Here is a 19,128-nt window from a genome sequence, read left to right as displayed (position 1 = left end):
CGTCCTTTATGACATCATCGTCGCTGTGCCCGTTGCTGATTGGTCGAGGCCTGGCGGCCTCGACCAATCAGACGCCGGATTTCTACGTCCTTTATGACATCATCGTCGCTGTGCCCGTTGCTGATTGGTCGAGGCCTGGCGGCCTCGACCAATCAGAGACGCGGGATTTCTACGTCGATGCTGTGCCGGTCTCTGATTGGTCGAGGCCTGGCGGCCTCGACCAATCAGAGAGCCGGGATTTCCAGGACAGACAGACAGACAGACAGACAGACGGAAAAACCCTTAGACAATTATATATATAGATATATATATCTATATATATCTATATATATATCTATATATATCTGTTTTTTAGGGGGCCGGTTCTGTGGCCTGTGTATTCATTTTGGGATGTGTTGCAGTTATTGATACAATTTGTGACTCAGATGCCATATGCTAGTAGTGTGCTATATATATATATATATATATATATATATATATATATATATATATAAATGGGTGGATCATAGTGCTTCAAAAATTTTCTCCCACACTTCAGAAACTGGATTTGGTCTCAACCCCTAAGTTAAGGAGTAATGTGAGTGGGCTGTAGGGGGCATTTCAAATACATTTTAAGCTGTGTTCACACCAAGTTTGTTGTGTTCTCTGTGCTGAATATATCCAACAGAAAGATCTCCTGACCTCTGAAAAGGACAGGTGTAATTATATGCCATCCAAATACCTACAACTGCTATCGATTTCCATATTTAAACAATGTATACTGCATGGAAGGCTGGGGCTACACAGCGACTTTGGCCGCGACAGAGCTCAAACAGCCAAAAATCACTGTGTCACTGCTCAATGGCAGCACAATGCAGTGAATGGCGTTGCATTGCTAGCCTGCGATAAGCAAGTCACACAAAAATCAGACCCTGTTTGAATTTTTTGATTGCTTGCCTTAGGGTACCGTCACACAGTGGCACTTTGATCGTTAGGATGGCACGATCCGTGACGTTCCAGCGATATCGTTACGATCTCGCTGTGTCTGACACGCTACTGCAATCAGGGACCCCGCTGAGAATCGTACGTCGTAGCAGATCGTTTGAAACTTTATTTCGTCGCTGAATCGGCGTGTGTGACGCCTTAAGGTTTTTTGTAGAAGATGCTCTCATATTGGAAAGTGTACTCCAATACATTAAAAAAACAGATACTGTTTGCTAATACAAGCAGACAGGTGATACAAGGTAGCATAGTTTGTCTGGATTACAGAGGTCTATTGGCTCTCTGGTAAACTTGTTGAATTTTTTTATGCTTAGCATACACAGGGGTGTAGGGTTGGGGGTACAGTTGCTAATATGGACATAAGCTCAGAGGGCTGTATTTTTCAAACAGGGACCTCTTAAATTAAAGGGAAACTGTCACCCCCTCAGGCATTTGTAACTAAAAGAGCCACCTTGTGCAGCACAAATGCTGCATTCTGACAAGGTGGCTCTTTTAGTTATGATGCCTGCACACGCTGAAATAAACGTTTCTAAAATGTGCCCCCTCACACCATGAAACTGTTCCAGAGGCGGGACTTTCCTAATTTATCAGACGCAGCACAGCCGTCACTCCGGGCCTGTGCGAGCCGGGCGCCGCCTCCTCTTGCAGCATTATCATCCCCGGCGCCTGCGCTGTAAATACGAAGGGCAGTGCAACTGCGCATGCCCGAAAAAAACTTAATGCGCAGGTGCCAGGGACGATAATGCAGCAAGAGGAGGCGGCGCCCGGCGCGCACAGACCCGGAGTGACAGCTGTGCTGCGTCTGATTAGGAAGGAAAGTCCCGCCTCCGGGACGGTTTCACAGTATGAGGGGGCACATTTTATAACCGCTAATTTCAGCGTGTGCAGGCATCATAACTAAAAGAGCCACCTTGTCAGAATGCAGCATTTGTGCTGCACAAGGTGGCTCTTTTAGTTACAAACGCCTGAGGGGGGGTGACAGGTTCCCTTTAACCTCTCAGTTTTTCTTTAACTGTACAGTAGGTCCACTACTTGTATGTTGTCCATTAACCTGTTGGACTGGTCTATTTTTTAGTTTTACTAATTTGAGGGTTGTATTTTTTATTTGGGAGGTATTTTTAAAAGGATTTGGTCTAGAGACTCTATTAGTTTGAGAGTGGGATAATCTGTGAATATATATATACTAGATTGTGGCCCGATTCTATCGCATCGGGTATTCTAGAATATGCATGTCCCCGTAGTATATGGACAATGATGATTCCAGAATTCGCGGCAGACTGTGCCCGTCGCTGATTGGTCGAGGCAACCTTTATGACATCTTCGTCGCCATGGCAACCATTATGACATCTACGTCGATACTGTGCCTGTCGCTGAATCAGAAACGTGAGATGTCTACGTCCTTTATGACATCATCGTCGCTGTGCCCGTTGCTGATTGGTCGAGGCCTGGCGGCCTCGACCAATCAGACGCCGGATTTCTACGTCCTTTATGACATCATCGTCGCTGTGCCCGTTGCTGATTGGTCGAGGCCTGCCGGCCTCGACCAATCAGAGACGCGGGATTTCTACGTCGATGCTGTGCCGGTCTCTGATTGGTCGAGGCCTGGCGGCCTCGACCAATCAGAGAGCCGGGATTTCCAGGACAGACAGACAGACAGACAGACAGACGGAAAAACCCTTAGACAATTATATATATAGATATATATATCTATATATATCTATATATATATCTATATATATCTGTTTTTTAGGGGGCCGGTACTGTGGCCTGTGTATTCATTTTGGGATGTGTTGCAGTTATTGATACAATTTGTGACTCAGATGCCATATGCTAGTAGTGTGCTATATATATATATATATATATATATATATATATATATATATATATAAATGGGTGGATCATAGTGCTTCAAAAATTTTCTCCCACACTTCAGAAACTGGATTTGGTCTCAACCCCTAAGTTAAGGAGTAATGTGAGTGGGCTGTAGGGGGCATTTCAAATACATTTTAAGCTGTGTTCACACCAAGTTTGTTGTGTTCTCTGTGCTGAATATATCCAACAGAAAGATCTCCTGACCTCTGAAAAGGACAGGTGTAATTATATGCCATCCAAATACCTACAACTGCTATCGATTTCCATATTTAAACAATGTATACTGCATGGAAGGCTGGGGCTACACAGCGACTTTGGCCGCGACAGAGCTCAAACAGCCAAAAATCACTGTGTCACTGCTCAATGGCAGCACAATGCAGTGAATGGCGTTGCATTGCTAGCCTGCGATAAGCAAGTCACACAAAAATCAGACCCTGTTTGAATTTTTTGATTGCTTGCCTTAGGGTACCGTCACACAGTGGCACTTTGATCGTTAGGATGGCACGATCCGTGACGTTCCAGCGATATCGTTACGATCTCGCTGTGTCTGACACGCTACTGCAATCAGGGACCCCGCTGAGAATCGTACGTCGTAGCAGATCGTTTGAAACTTTATTTCGTCGCTGAATCGGCGTGTGTGACGCCTTAAGGTTTTTTGTAGAAGATGCTCTCATATTGGAAAGTGTACTCCAATACATTAAAAAAACAGATACTGTTTGCTAATACAAGCAGACAGGTGATACAAGGTAGCATAGTTTGTCTGGATTACAGAGGTCTATTGGCTCTCTGGTAAACTTGTTGAATTTTTTTATGCTTAGCATACACAGGGGTGTAGGGTTGGGGGTACAGTTGCTAATATGGACATAAGCTCAGAGGGCTGTATTTTTCAAACAGGGACCTCTTAAATTAAAGGGAAACTGTCACCCCCTCAGGCATTTGTAACTAAAAGAGCCACCTTGTGCAGCACAAATGCTGCATTCTGACAAGGTGGCTCTTTTAGTTATGATGCCTGCACACGCTGAAATAAACGTTTCTAAAATGTGCCCCCTCACACCATGAAACTGTTCCAGAGGCGGGACTTTCCTAATTTATCAGACGCAGCACAGCCGTCACTCCGGGCCTGTGCGAGCCGGGCGCCGCCTCCTCTTGCAGCATTATCATCCCCGGCGCCTGCGCTGTAAATACGAAGGGCAGTGCAACTGCGCATGCCCGAAAAAAACTTAATGCGCAGGTGCCAGGGACGATAATGCAGCAAGAGGAGGCGGCGCCCGGCGCGCACAGACCCGGAGTGACAGCTGTGCTGCGTCTGATTAGGAAGGAAAGTCCCGCCTCCGGGACGGTTTCACAGTATGAGGGGGCACATTTTATAACCGCTAATTTCAGCGTGTGCAGGCATCATAACTAAAAGAGCCACCTTGTCAGAATGCAGCATTTGTGCTGCACAAGGTGGCTCTTTTAGTTACAAACGCCTGAGGGGGGGTGACAGGTTCCCTTTAACCTCTCAGTTTTTCTTTAACTGTACAGTAGGTCCACTACTTGTATGTTGTCCATTAACCTGTTGGACTGGTCTATTTTTTAGTTTTACTAATTTGAGGGTTGTATTTTTTATTTGGGAGGTATTTTTAAAAGGATTTGGTCTAGAGACTCTATTAGTTTGAGAGTGGGATAATCTGTGAATATATATATACTAGATTGTGGCCCGATTCTATCGCATCGGGTATTCTAGAATATGCATGTCCCCGTAGTATATGGACAATGATGATTCCAGAATTCGCGGCAGACTGTGCCCGTCGCTGATTGGTCGAGGCAACCTTTATGACATCTTCGTCGCCATGGCAACCATTATGACATCTACGTCGATACTGTGCCTGTCGCTGAATCAGAAACGTGAGATGTCTACGTCCTTTATGACATCATCGTCGCTGTGCCCGTTGCTGATTGGTCGAGGCCTGGCGGCCTCGACCAATCAGACGCCGGATTTCTACGTCCTTTATGACATCATCGTCGCTGTGCCCGTTGCTGATTGGTCGAGGCCTGCCGGCCTCGACCAATCAGAGACGCGGGATTTCTACGTCGATGCTGTGCCGGTCTCTGATTGGTCGAGGCCTGGCGGCCTCGACCAATCAGAGAGCCGGGATTTCCAGGACAGACAGACAGACAGACAGACAGACGGAAAAACCCTTAGACAATTATATATATAGATATATATATCTATATATATCTATATATATATCTATATATATCTGTTTTTTAGGGGGCCGGTACTGTGGCCTGTGTATTCATTTTGGGATGTGTTGCAGTTATTGATACAATTTGTGACTCAGATGCCATATGCTAGTAGTGTGCTATATATATATATATATATATATATATATATATATATATATATAAATGGGTGGATCATAGTGCTTCAAAAATTTTCTCCCACACTTCAGAAACTGGATTTGGTCTCAACCCCTAAGTTAAGGAGTAATGTGAGTGGGCTGTAGGGGGCATTTCAAATACATTTTAAGCTGTGTTCACACCAAGTTTGTTGTGTTCTCTGTGCTGAATATATCCAACAGAAAGATCTCCTGACCTCTGAAAAGGACAGGTGTAATTATATGCCATCCAAATACCTACAACTGCTATCGATTTCCATATTTAAACAATGTATACTGCATGGAAGGCTGGGGCTACACAGCGACTTTGGCTGCGACAGAGCTCAAACAGCCAAAAATCACTGTGTCACTGCTCAATGGCAGCACAATGCAGTGAATGGCGTTGCATTGCTAGCCTGCGATAAGCAAGTCACACAAAAATCAGACCCTGTTTGAATTTTTTGATTGCTTGCCTTAGGGTACCGTCACACAGTGGCACTTTGATCGTTAGGATGGCACGATCCGTGACGTTCCAGCGATATCGTTACGATCTCGCTGTGTCTGACACGCTACTGCAATCAGGGACCCTGCTGAGAATCGTACGTCGTAGCAGATCGTTTGAAACTTTATTTCGTCGCTGAATCGGCGTGTTTGACGCCTTAAGGTTTTTTGTAGAAGATGCTCTCATATTGGAAAGTGTACTCCAATACATTAAAAAAACAGATACTGTTTGCTAATACAAGCAGACAGGTGATACAAGGTAGCATAGTTTGTCTGGATTACAGAGGTCTATTGGCTCTCTGGTAAACTTGTTGAATTTTTTTATGCTAAGCATACACAGGGGTGTAGGGTTGGGGGTACAGTTGCTAATATGGACATAAGCTCAGAGGGCTGTATTTTTCAAACAGGGACCTCTTAAATTAAAGGGAAACTGTCACCTCCCTCAGGCATTTGTAACTAAAAGAGCCACCTTGTGCAGCACAAATACTGCATTCTGACAAGGTGGCTCTTTTAGTTATGATGCCTGCACACGCTGAAATAAACGTTTCTAAAATGTGCCCCCTCACACCATGAAACTGTTCCAGAGGCGGGACTTTCCTAATTTATCAGACGCAGCACAGCCGTCACTCCGGGCCTGTGCGCGCCGGGCGCCGCCTCCTCTTGCAGCATTATCATCCCCGGCGCCTGCGCTGTAAATACGAAGGGCAGCGCAACTGCGCATGCCCGAAAAAAACTTAATGCGCAGATGCCAGGGACGATAATGCAGCAAGAGGAGGCGGCGCCCGGCGCGCACAGGCCCGGAGTGACAGCTGTGCTGCGTCTGATTAGGAAGGAAAGTCCCGCCTCCGGGACGGTTTCACGGTATGAGGGGGCACATTTTATAACCGCTAATTTCAGCGTGTGCAGGCATCATAACTAAAAGAGCCACCTTGTCAGAATGCAGCATTTGTGCTGCACAAGGTGGCTCTTTTAGTTACAAACGCCTGAGGGGGGGTGACAGGTTCCCTTTAACCTCTCAGTTTTTCTTTAACTGTACAGTAGGTCCACTACTTGTATGTTGTCCATTAACCTGTTGGACTGGTCTATTTTTTAGTTTTACTAATTTGAGGGTTGTATTTTTTATTTGGGAGGTATTTTTTAAAAGGATTTGGTCTAGAGACTCTATTAGTTTGAGAGTGGGATAATCTGTGAATATGTATATATATATATATATATCTGTTTTTTAGGGGGCCGGTTCTGTGGCCTGTGTATTCATTTTTGGATGTGTTGCAGTTATTGATACAATTTGTGATTCAGATGCCATATGCTAGTAGTGTACCCTATATATATACTGTATATATATATATATATATATATAAATATATATATATATATAAATGGGTGGATCATAGTGCTTCAAAAATTTTCTCCCGCACTTCGGAAACTGGATTTGGTCTAGAGACTCTATTAGTTTGAGAGGGTCTGGGATAATCTGTGAATATATATATATATATATATATATATATATATATACCGTATATATATATATATGTTTTTTAGGGGGCCGGTTCTGTGGCCTGTGTATTCATTTTGGGTGTGTTGCAGTCATAGATAAGAATTTGTGATTCAAATGCCGTATGTTGGGGGTGTGCCCTATAATATATAAATGGGTGGATCATAGTGCTCCAAAAATGTTCTCCCACACTTCAGAATCTCCCTGATTACTCCTGCCAAACGTTAAAAATAATAGCAAACAATAGAAATTTGACCATTAAAAGTAAATCTTTGTATTCAACATATCATTGGATTGGATGTTTTATACCTAATTCATTTCTCTGGATAACTCATGTGGAACCTTTCTCTATGTGCTCTATTTCCTACCTTTATCATTACGTTCAATTATCAGACTGTTCTATAGACTTAACCCCTTAATGACCGCCAATACGTCTTTTAACTGACCTGAGATATAAGAGAATAGTATCCCCATACAGATGACAATCTAGCATCTGTCGGTTGTACACTATAGCTGACAACTTTCTGTATCAGCCAGGATCAGTATTTGCACCATCTAAATCTGTTTAACCCCTTAGATGCTGCTGTCAATAGTGACTACATCATTATAAATGGTTAACAGAGTGTGGGGGCTTCTTCTTTGTCCCAATTGGTGCCCTCAGATCATGATTTTGTTGTCCTGATGTTTGCCATGGCAATTCATGACCAAATAGTGGCCTTAGAGTCTGATGGATGTAGTAATCTGTTTAGAAGTTAGCAACATTTAGGTGGTAAAAATACACATTTTCATTTCTGTTATACCACTTTGCATTAATTCCTGTAAAGCACCTGAAGGGTTAATAAACTACCTGACAGCAGTTTTCAATATGTTTAGGGGTGCTGTTTTTAAAATGGTATCACGTTTGTGGGTTTCCCAATATATGGGACCCCTAAAGTCACTTCAAACATAGAAAAGTCCCTAAAAAAATAAATTTTGTAAATTTCTTTGAAAAAATGAAAAATTGCTGCTACATTTTTAAACCTCCTAAAATGCTAACAAAATAAAATAACATTTTACAAATGGTCCTGATGTAAAGCCAACATGTGGGAAATGTTATTTATTAATGGTTTGCTGTTGTATGATTATCTGGATTAAAGGGATAATCAGTCAAATTTAGAAAATTGCTAATTTTTTAACATTTTTCTCAAATTTTTGATATTTTTTATAAATAAACACAAAAAATGTTAAACTAAATTTACCATTATCATAAAGTATAATGTGTCACGAAAAAACAATCTCAAAATCACTGGGATTTGTTGAAGCGTTGCAGAGTTATTACCACATAAAGTGACACTGGTCAGATTTCAAAAATTTGGCTCGGTCACTAAGCATGCATACATGATTACATGCTTTAGATGGGCACATCAAGTAGACTGTATTCTGTGATGACACTGTGCCATTATTGCTGGAAAAAGAAGAATAACATGTAGATGCCTGATTGCTTTGCTGTCATTTTCATTAGAACTGAAGATTCCTATAATTTAAAGTTATTCTGACTATTGTCCACGTCCAGTCATGTGGCACGTTTCTAACCACTAGGCAGCTTCATGTGTCCATACAATTGGGATTCTTAGATACTGTATGTGTCATAATGTAGCCTGGATAACAACAGTTTTCAGAATGCCCAATTGTTTAGCATCTTCAGAATGGATACAGTTCCCAGTCATCCATGAATTCACGTACAGACCAGCATCTAATAAGTAAAAATATGAGTCTGTGTTGTTAAAGTTAGGGAAGATTTTCCAGCTTATTTTGACTATTGGTATTATGATTTTATTTATCATCATATTACATTCTTTTTCCAAAAGCCATAACTTTTTTATTTTTCTGTCGACATAGCCATGTGAGAGCTTGTTTTTGGGGAAGAAGTTGTATTTTTGAATGATGCTATCCATTTTATCAAGTGATGTAATGGAAAGCGGAAAATAATTTGTAAGTGTGGAAAAATTCTTCAATTGCTTCTTGGCTTTTTTATTTACAGCGTTTATTATAATTAAAAAGAACCTGGATGCTAGACAGGGTAAGTCACTAGTCCCACTGTTATGGCTGGCAATCAGGCAACACAGCGTGCAGTAATCAGCGCACATACAGAGATCTGGCAATAACCAAAAACAATAGGACGAGCTCTGAGACGTGGAATCTCTGTAGACTGCAGTACCTAATCTATCCTCACACAACTATAAGCAGCAGTGGATTGCGCCTAACAACTACCTATGCAACTCGGCACTGCCTGAGGAGCTGACTAGCCTGAAGATAGAAATACAAGCCTGACTTACCTCAGAGAAATACCCCAAAGGAATAGGCAGCCCCCCACATATAATGACTGTTAGCAAGATGAAAAGACAAACGTAGGAATGAAATAGATTCAGCAAAGTGAGGCCCGATATTCTAGACAGAGCGAGGATAGCAAAGAGAACTATGCAGTCTACAAAAAACCCTAAAACGAAAACCACGCAAAGGGGCAAAAAGACCCACCGTGCCGAACTAACAGCACGGCGGTGCACCCCTCTGCTTCTCAGAGCTTCCAGCAAAAGACAATAGCAAGCTGGACAGAAAAAAACAGAAAACAAACTAGAAGCACTTATCTAGCAGAGCAGCAGGCCCAAGGAAAGATGCAGTAGCTCAGATCCAACACAGGAACATTGACAAGGAGCAAGGAAGACAGACTCAGGTGGAGCTAAATAGCAAGGCAGCCAACGAGCTCACCAAAACACCTGAGGGAGGAAGCCCAGAGACTGCAATACCACTTGTGACCACAGAAGTGAACTCAGCCACAGAATTCACAACAGTACCCCCCCCTTGAGGAGGGGTCACCGAACCCTCACCAGAACCCCCAGGCCGACCAGGATGAGCCACATGAAAGGCACGAACAAGATCTGGGGCATGGACATCAGAGGCAAAAACCCAGGAATTATCTTCCTGAGCATAACCCTTCCATTTGACCAGATACTGGAGTTTCCGTCTAGAGACACGAGAATCCAAAATCTTCTCCACAATATACTCCAATTCCCCCTCCACCAAAACAGGGGCAGGAGGCTCCACAGATGGAACCATAGGTGCCACGTATCTCCTCAACAACGACCTATGGAATACATTATGTATGGAAAAGGAGTCTGGGAGGGTCAGACGAAAAGACACCGGATTGAGAATCTCAGAAATCCTATACGGACCAATAAAACGAGGTTTAAATTTAGGAGAGGAAACCTTCATAGGAATATGACGAGAAGATAACCAAACCAAATCCCCAACACGAAGTCGGGGTCCCACACGGCGTCTGCGATTAGCGAAAAGCTGAGCCTTCTCCTGGGACAAGGTCAAATTGTCCACTACCTGAGTCCAGATCTGCTGCAACCTGTCCACCACAGAATCCACACCAGGACAGTCCGAAGACTCAACCTGTCCTGAAGAGAAACGAGGATGGAACCCAGAATTGCAGAAAAATGGAGAGACCAAGGTAGCCGAGCTGGCCCGATTATTAAGGGCGAACTCAGCCAACGGCAAAAATGACACCCAATCATCCTGGTCAGCGGAAACAAAACATCTCAGATATGTTTCCAAGGTCTGATTGGTTCGTTCGGTCTGGCCATTAGTCTGAGGATGGAAGGCCGAGGAGAAAGATAGGTCAATGCCCATCCTACCACAAAAGGCTCGCCAGAACCTCGAGACAAACTGGGAACCTCTGTCAGAAACAATATTCTCAGGAATGCCATGTAAACGAACCACATGCTGGAAGAACAAAGGCACCAAATCAGAGGAGGAAGGCAATTTAACCAAGGGCACCAGATGGACCATTTTAGAAAAGCGATCACAGACCACCCAAATGACCGACATTTTTTGAGAAACGGGAAGGTCAGAAATGAAATCCATCGAAATATGTGTCCAAGGCCTCTTCGGGACCGGCAAGGGCAAAAGCAACCCACTGGCACGTGAACAGCAGGGCTTAGCCCTAGCACAAATTCCACAGGACTGCACAAAAGCACGCACATCCCGTGACAGAGATGGCCACCAGAAGGATCTAGCAACCAACTCCCTGGTACCAAAGGTTCCTGGATGACCGGCCAGCACCGAACAATGAAGTTCAGAGATAACTTTACTAGTCCACCTATCAGGGACGAACAGTTTCTCGGCCGGACAACGATCAGGTTTATTAGCCTGAAATTTCTGCAACACTCTCCGCAAATCAGGGGAGATGGCAGACACAATGACTCCTTCCTTGAGGATACTCGCCGGCTCAGATAACCCCGGAGAGTCGGGCACAAAACTCCTAGACAGAGCATCCGCCTTCACATTTTTAGAGCCCGGAAGGTATGAAATCACAAAATCAAAACGAGCAAAAAATAACGACCAACGGGCCTGTCTAGGATTCAAGCGCTTGGCAGACTCGAGATAAGTCAAGTTCTTATGATCAGTCAATACCACCACGCGATGCTTAGCACCCTCAAGCCAATGACGCCACTCCTCGAATGCCCACTTCATGGCCAGCAACTCTCGGTTGCCCACATCATAATTACGCTCAGCAGCAGAAAATTTCCTGGAAAAGAAAGCACATGGTTTGAACACTGAGCAACCAGAACCTCTCTGTGACAAAACCGCCCCTGCACCAATCTCAGAAGCATCAACCTCGACCTGGAACGGAAGAGAAACATCAGGTTGACACAACACAGGGGCACAGCAAAAACGACGCTTCAACTCCTGAAAAGCTTCCACGGCAGCAGAAGACCAATTAACCATATCAGCACCCTTCTTGGTCAAATCGGTCAATGGTCTGGCAATGCTAGAAAAATTACAGATGAAGCGACGATAAAAATTAGCAAAGCCCAGGAATTTCTGCAGACTTTTTAGAGATGTCGGCTGAGTCCAATCCTGGATGGCCTGAACCTTAACCGGATCCATCTCGATAGTAGAAGGGGAAAAGATGAACCCCAAAAATGAAACTTTCTGCACACCGAAGAGACACTTTGATCCCTTCAGGAACAAGGAATTAGCACGCAGTACCTGGAAAACCATTCTGACTTGCTTCACATGAGACTCCCAATCATCTGAGAAGATCAAAATGTCATCCAAGTAAACAATCAAGAATTTATCCAGATACTCACGGAAAATGTCATGCATAAAAGACTGAAAAACAGATGGAGCATTGGCAAGTCCGAACGGCATCACCAGATACTCAAAATGACCCTCGGGCGTATTAAATGCCGTTTTCCATTCATCTCCCTGCCTGATTCTCACCAGATTATACGCACCACGAAGATCAATCTTAGTAAACCAACTAGCCCCCTTAATCCGAGCAAACAAGTCAGAAATCAATGGCAAGGGATACTGAAACTTAACAGTGATCTTATTAAGAAGGCGGTAATCAATACACGGTCTTAGCGAACCATCCTTCTTGGCTACAAAAAAGAACCCTGCTCCCAATGGTGACAACGATGGGCGAATATGTCCCTTCTCCAGGGACTCCTTCACATAACTGCGCATAGCGGTGTGTTCAGGTACGGACAAATTAAATAAACGACCCTTAGGGAATTTACTACCAGGAATCAAATCGATAGCACAATCACAATTCCTATGCGGAGGTAGGGCATCAGACTTGGACTCTTCAAATACATCCTGAAAGTCCGACAAGAACTCTGGGATGTCAGAAGGAATGGATGACGAAATAGACAAAAATGGAACATCACCATGTACTCCCTGACAACCCCAGCTGGTTACCGACATAGAGTTCCAATCCAATACTGGATTATGGGTTTGTAGCCATGGCAACCCCAACACGACCACATCATGCAAATTATGCAGTACCAGAAAGCGAATAACTTCCTGATGTGCAGGAGCCATGCACATGGTCAGCTGGGCCCAGTACTGAGGCTTATTCTTGGCCAAAGGTGTAGCATCAATTCCTCTCAACGGAATAGGACACCGCAAAGGCTCCAAGAAAAATCCACAACGTTTAGCATAATCCAAATCCATCAGATTCAGGGCAGCGCCTGAATCCACAAACGCCATGACAGAATACGATGACAAAGAGCACATTAAGGTAATGGACAAAAGGAATTTGGACTGTACAGTACCAATAACGGCAGAGCTATCGAACCGCCTAGTGCGTTTAGGACAATTAGAAATAGCATGAGTAGAATCACCACAATAGAAACACAGTCTGTTCAGACGTCTGTGTTCTTGCCGTTCTACTTTAGTCATAGTCCTGTCGCACTGCATAGGCTCAGGTTTACTCTCAGGCAGTACCGCCAGATGGTGCACAGATTTACGCTCGCGCAAGCGACGACCGATCTGAATGGCCAAGGACATAGACTCATTCAAACCAGCAGGCATAGGAAATCCCACCATTACATCCTTAAGAGCTTCAGAGAGACCCTTTCTGAACAAAGCCGCTAGTGCAGATTCATTCCACAGAGTGAGTACTGACCATTTCCTAAATTTCTGACAATATACTTCTACATCATCCTGACCCTGGCATAAAGCCAGCAGATTTTTCTCAGCCTGATCGACTGAATTAGGCTCATCGTAAAGCAATCCGAGCGCCAGGAAAAATGCATCAACATTACTCAATGCAGAATCTCCTGGTGCAAGAGAAAACGCCCAGTCCTGTGGGTCGCCGCGCAAAAAAGAAATAATAATCAAAACCTGTTGAATAGGATTACCAGAAGAATGAGGTTTCAAGGCCAAAAATAGCTTACAATTATTTCTGAAGCTCAGGAACTTAGTTCTGTCACCAAAAAACAAATCAGGAATCGGAATTCTTGGTTCTAGCATCGATTTCTGATCAATAGTATCTTGAATCTTTTGTACATTTACAACGAGATTATTCATTGAGGAGCACAGAGCCTGAATATCCATGTCCACAGCTGTGTCCTGAAGCACTCTAATGTCTAGGGGAAAAAAAAGACTGAAGACAGAGCTAAGAAAAAAAAATGATGTCAGGATTTCTTTTTTCCCTCTATTGGGAATCATTGGTGTGGCTCCTTGTACTGTTATGGCTGGCAATCAGGCAACACAGCGTGCAGTAATCAGCGCACATACAGAGATCTGGCAATAACCAAAAACAATAGGACGAGCTCTGAGACGTGGAATCTCTGTAGACTGCAGTACCTAATCTATCCTCACACAACTATAAGCAGCAGTGGATTGCGCCTAACAACTACCTATGCAACTCGGCACTGCCTGAGGAGCTGACTAGCCTGAAGATAGAAATACAAGCCTGACTTACCTCAGAGAAATACCCCAAAGGAATAGGCAGCCCCCCACATATAATGACTGTTAGCAAGATGAAAAGACAAACGTAGGAATGAAATAGATTCAGCAAAGTGAGGCCCGATATTCTAGACAGAGCGAGGATAGCAAAGAGAACTATGCAGTCTACAAAAAACCCTAAAACGAAAACCACGCAAAGGGGCAAAAAGACCCACCGTGCCGAACTAACAGCACGGCGGTGCACCCCTCTGCTTCTCAGAGCTTCCAGCAAAAGACAATAGCAAGCTGGACAGAAAAAAACAGAAAACAAACTAGAAGCACTTATCTAGCAGAGCAGCAGGCCCAAGGAAAGATGCAGTAGCTCAGATCCAACACAGGAACATTGACAAGGAGCAAGGAAGACAGACTCAGGTGGAGCTAAATAGCAAGGCAGCCAACGAGCTCACCAAAACACCTGAGGGAGGAAGCCCAGAGACTGCAATACCACTTGTGACCACAGAAGTGAACTCAGCCACAGAATTCACAACATCCCACTACTACAAGACAACAACACGCGGAAGCAGTAGCTTAGCTATGGGGGGGGGGGCAGAGAGTGCGGGCGCCCCGGGCCCAGTGCTGAGAGGGGGCCACCCAGAGCTACACTACGGTAACTGTATCGGCACGTGCAGCGCGCCGATACAGTTACTTTCTGCAGCAGAGCAGGGAGAATTGATCTCCCTGCTCTGCCGCCAGCCGCTATGGGGCCCCTGAGCAGGCGGGGGGGCCCGTTGCCAACAGTGGGCCCCCCGCCTCTCATCGCAGGGTCAGCTGTACCGGCATTTAGTCGATACAGCTGACCGCAATGATGAGGGAAGGAGCGCTGTGCTCCTTCCCCGATCATCCCCCTGTCAGCGTCTGACGTCGGCGATGCTGACAGGGTGCACGATGATGTCACTGCCCGGCGCCTGCTGTCAGGAGACAAGCGGGAGCTCAGAGCAGCGCAGAAACCAGGAACAAGAGAGGTGAGTATTTATTTATTTTTTAAGGGGTGCTGCCTTATAATACAGGGTCTGCCTATGGGGGGCCTGCCTAATGCTACAGGGTCTGCCTATGGGGGTCTGCCTAATACTACCTAGTCTGCCTATGGGGGGTCTGCCTAATACTACAGGGTCTGCCTAATACTACAGGGTCTGCCTATGGGGGTCTGCCTAATGCTACAGGGTCTGCCTATGGGGGGTCTGACTAATACTACCTGGTCTGCCTTTGGGGGTCTGCCAGATACTACAGGGTCTGCCTGTGGTGGGGTCTGCCTTATACTACAAGCTCTGCCTATGGGGGGTCTGCCTAATACATCTGTGACCTCGTCTCCCAGTACTTTCCTGCACGCAACCTCCGATCCTCACAAGACCTCCTTCTCTACTCCTCTTTTATCTCCTCTTCCTACAATCGTATACAAGATTTCTCTCGCGTATCACCCCTACTCTGGAACCCTCTACTACAACACATCAGACTCTCGCCTACCATCGAAACCTTCAAAAAGAACCTGAAGACCCACCTCTTCCGACAAGCCTACAACCTGCAGTAACCACCGATCGACCAAACCGCTGCATGACTAGTTCTATCCTCGCCTACTGTATCCTCACCCATCCCTTGTAGATTGTGAGCCTTCGCGGGCAGGGTCCTCACTCCTCCTGTACCAGTTATGACTTGTATTGTTTAAGATTATTGTACTTGTTTTTATTATGTATACCCCTCCTCACATGTAAAGCGCCATGGAATAAATGGCGCTATAACAATAATAATAATAATAATACTACAGGGTCTGCCTATGGGGGTCTGCCTAATACTACAGGGTTTGCCTAATGCTACAGGGTCTGCCTAATACTACAGGGTCTGCCTATGGGGGTCTGCCTAATACTACAGGGTCTGCCTTATACTACAGGGTATGACTATGGGGGGTCTGCCTAATACTACAGGGTCTGCTTACCTATGGGGGGGATCTGCCTAATACTACAGGGTCTGCCTATGGGGGTCTGCCTAATACTACAGGGTCTGCCTATGGGGGTCTGCCTAATGTTACAGGGTCTGCCTATGGGAAGTCTGCCTAATACTACAGGGTCTGACTAATACTATTGGGGTCTGCCTGTGGGGGTCTGCCTTATACTACAGGGTCTGCCTATGGGGGGTCTGCCTAATACTGCAGGGTCTGCCTTATACTACAGGGTCTGCCTATGGGGGTCTGCCTTATACTACAGGGTCTGCCTATGGGGGGTCTGCCTTATACTACAGTGTCTGCCTATGGGTGGTGCTGTCTTATACTACAGGATCTGCCGATGGGGGTACTGTTTTAAACTACAGGGTCTGCCTATAGGGGTGCTGGCTTATAGCACAGGGTGTGCCTATGGGGGTGTTGCCTAATAGTACAGGGTCTGCCTATGGGGGTGCTGCCTAATAGTACAGGGTCTGCCTATGGGGTGCTGCCTTATAGTACCAGGTCTGCCTATGGGGGTGCTGCCTTATAGTACAGGGTCTGCCTATGGGGGTGCTGCCTTATAGTGCAGGGTCTGCCTATAGGGGTGCTACCTTATACTACAGTGTCTGCCTAGGTCTGCCTATAGGGGTGCTGCTTTATACTATAGGGTCTGCCTGCAGGGTGCTACCTTATACTTAAGGGTCTGCCTATGGGGTGCTGCCTTATACTACAGAGTCTGCCTATGGGGAGTGCATTATACAATATAGAGTAGGCCTATGGGGAGTGCATTATACTATATTGAGGACTATCTGGTGCCTTTTACTATATTGAGGACTATCTGGTGCATTATACTATATTGAAGACTATCTGGTGCATTATACTATAAAGAGGCTATCTAGATGGGCATCATACAGTGTGGGGATTACAGTGTTGGAGCCATCAAAACAGTTTGGAGGCTACTAAGGGGTCAGTATACTGTGTATAAGAGAGTATCATACTGTGTATAGGGGAGCTGTACAGGGGGCAGACTCAGGACATTATTAAATGTAAAGTGGGCACTTATTGTTATAGGGGAACTCAGGTTACTGTGACTGTCAAAGGAGCACACATGGCAATATTACTTTCTAGGGGACAAAATATGGGCACTGTTTTCTTGGGCACTTGTGCCCAGCATTACTATATTATACACCGTGTGCAGAATTATTAGGCAAGTTGTATTTTGATCACATGATACTTTTTATACATGTTGTCCTACTCCAAGCTGTTTAGGTTTGAGAGCCAACTACCAATTAAGTTAATCAGTTGATGTGCATCTCTGTAATGAGGAGGGGTGTTGTCTAATGACATCAACACCCTATATAAGGTGTGCTTAGTTATTAGGCAACTTCCTTTCCTTTGGCAAAATGGGTCAGAAGAGAGATTTGACGGGCTCTGAAAAGTCCAAAATTGTGAGATGTTTTGCAGAGGCATGCAGCAGTCTTGAAATTGCCAAACTTTTGAAGCGTGATAACGGAACAATCAAGTGTTTCATGGCAAATAGCCAACAGGGTCGCAAAAAGCGTGTTGGGCAAAAAAGGCGCAAAATAACTACCCATGAATTGAGGAAAATCAAGTGTGAAGCTGCCAAGATGCCATTTGCCACCAATTTTGCCATATTTCAGAGCTGCAACGTTATTAGAGTATCAAAAAACACAAGGTGTGCGCTACCCAGGAACATGGCCGAGGTAAGGAAGGCTGAAAAACGACCACCTTTGAACAAGAAACATAAGATAAAACGTCAAGACTGGGACAAGAAATATCTTAAGACTGAATTTTCAAAGGTTTTATGGACTGATGAAATGAGAGTGACGCTTGATGGGCCAGATGGATGGGCCAGAAGCTGGATCAGTAAAGGGCAGAGAGCTTCACTCCGACTCAGACGCCAGCAAGGTGGAGGTGGGATACTGGTATGGGCTGGTATCATCAAAGATGAACTTGTAGGACCTTTTCGGGTTGAGGATAGAGTGAAGCTCAACTCCCAGACCTACTGCCAGTTTCTGGAAGACAACTTCTTCAAACAATGGTACAGGAAGAAGTCGGTATCGTTCAAGAAAAACATGATTTTCATGCAGGACAATGCTCCATCACATGCCTCCAACTACTCCACAGTGTGGCTGGCCAGTAAAGGTCTCAAAGAATAAAAAATAATGACATGGCCCCCTTGTTCACCTGATCTGAACCCCATAGAGAACCTGTGGTCCCTCATAAAATGTGAGATCTACAGGGAGGGAAAACAGTACACCTCTCGGAACAGTGTATGAGAGGCTGTGGTGGCTTCTGCACGCAATGTTGATTGTAAAAAGATCAAGCAACTGACAGAATCTATGGATGGAAGGCTGTTGAGTGTCATTATAAAGAAAGGTGGCTATATTGGTCACTAATTTGGGGGAGTTTGGTTTTTGCATATCAGAAATGTTTATTTCTAAATTTTGTGCAGTTATATTGGTTTACCTGGTGAAAATAAACAAGTGAGATGGGAATATATTTGTTTTTTATTAAGTTGCCTAATAATTCTGCACAGTAATAGTTACCTGCACAAACAGCTATCCTCCTAAGATCGCCAAATCTAAAAAAAAAAACACTTCAACTTCCAAAAATATTATGCTTTGATATTCATGAGTCTTTTGGGTTGATTTAGAACATAGTTGTTGATCAATAATAAATATAATCCCCTAAAATACAACTTGCCT

Source organism: Ranitomeya imitator, chromosome 4, assembly GCF_032444005.1.
Source record: "Ranitomeya imitator isolate aRanImi1 chromosome 4, aRanImi1.pri, whole genome shotgun sequence".
Taxonomy (NCBI): Eukaryota; Metazoa; Chordata; class Amphibia; order Anura; family Dendrobatidae; genus Ranitomeya; species Ranitomeya imitator.
This window is presented reverse-complemented; position numbering follows the sequence as displayed.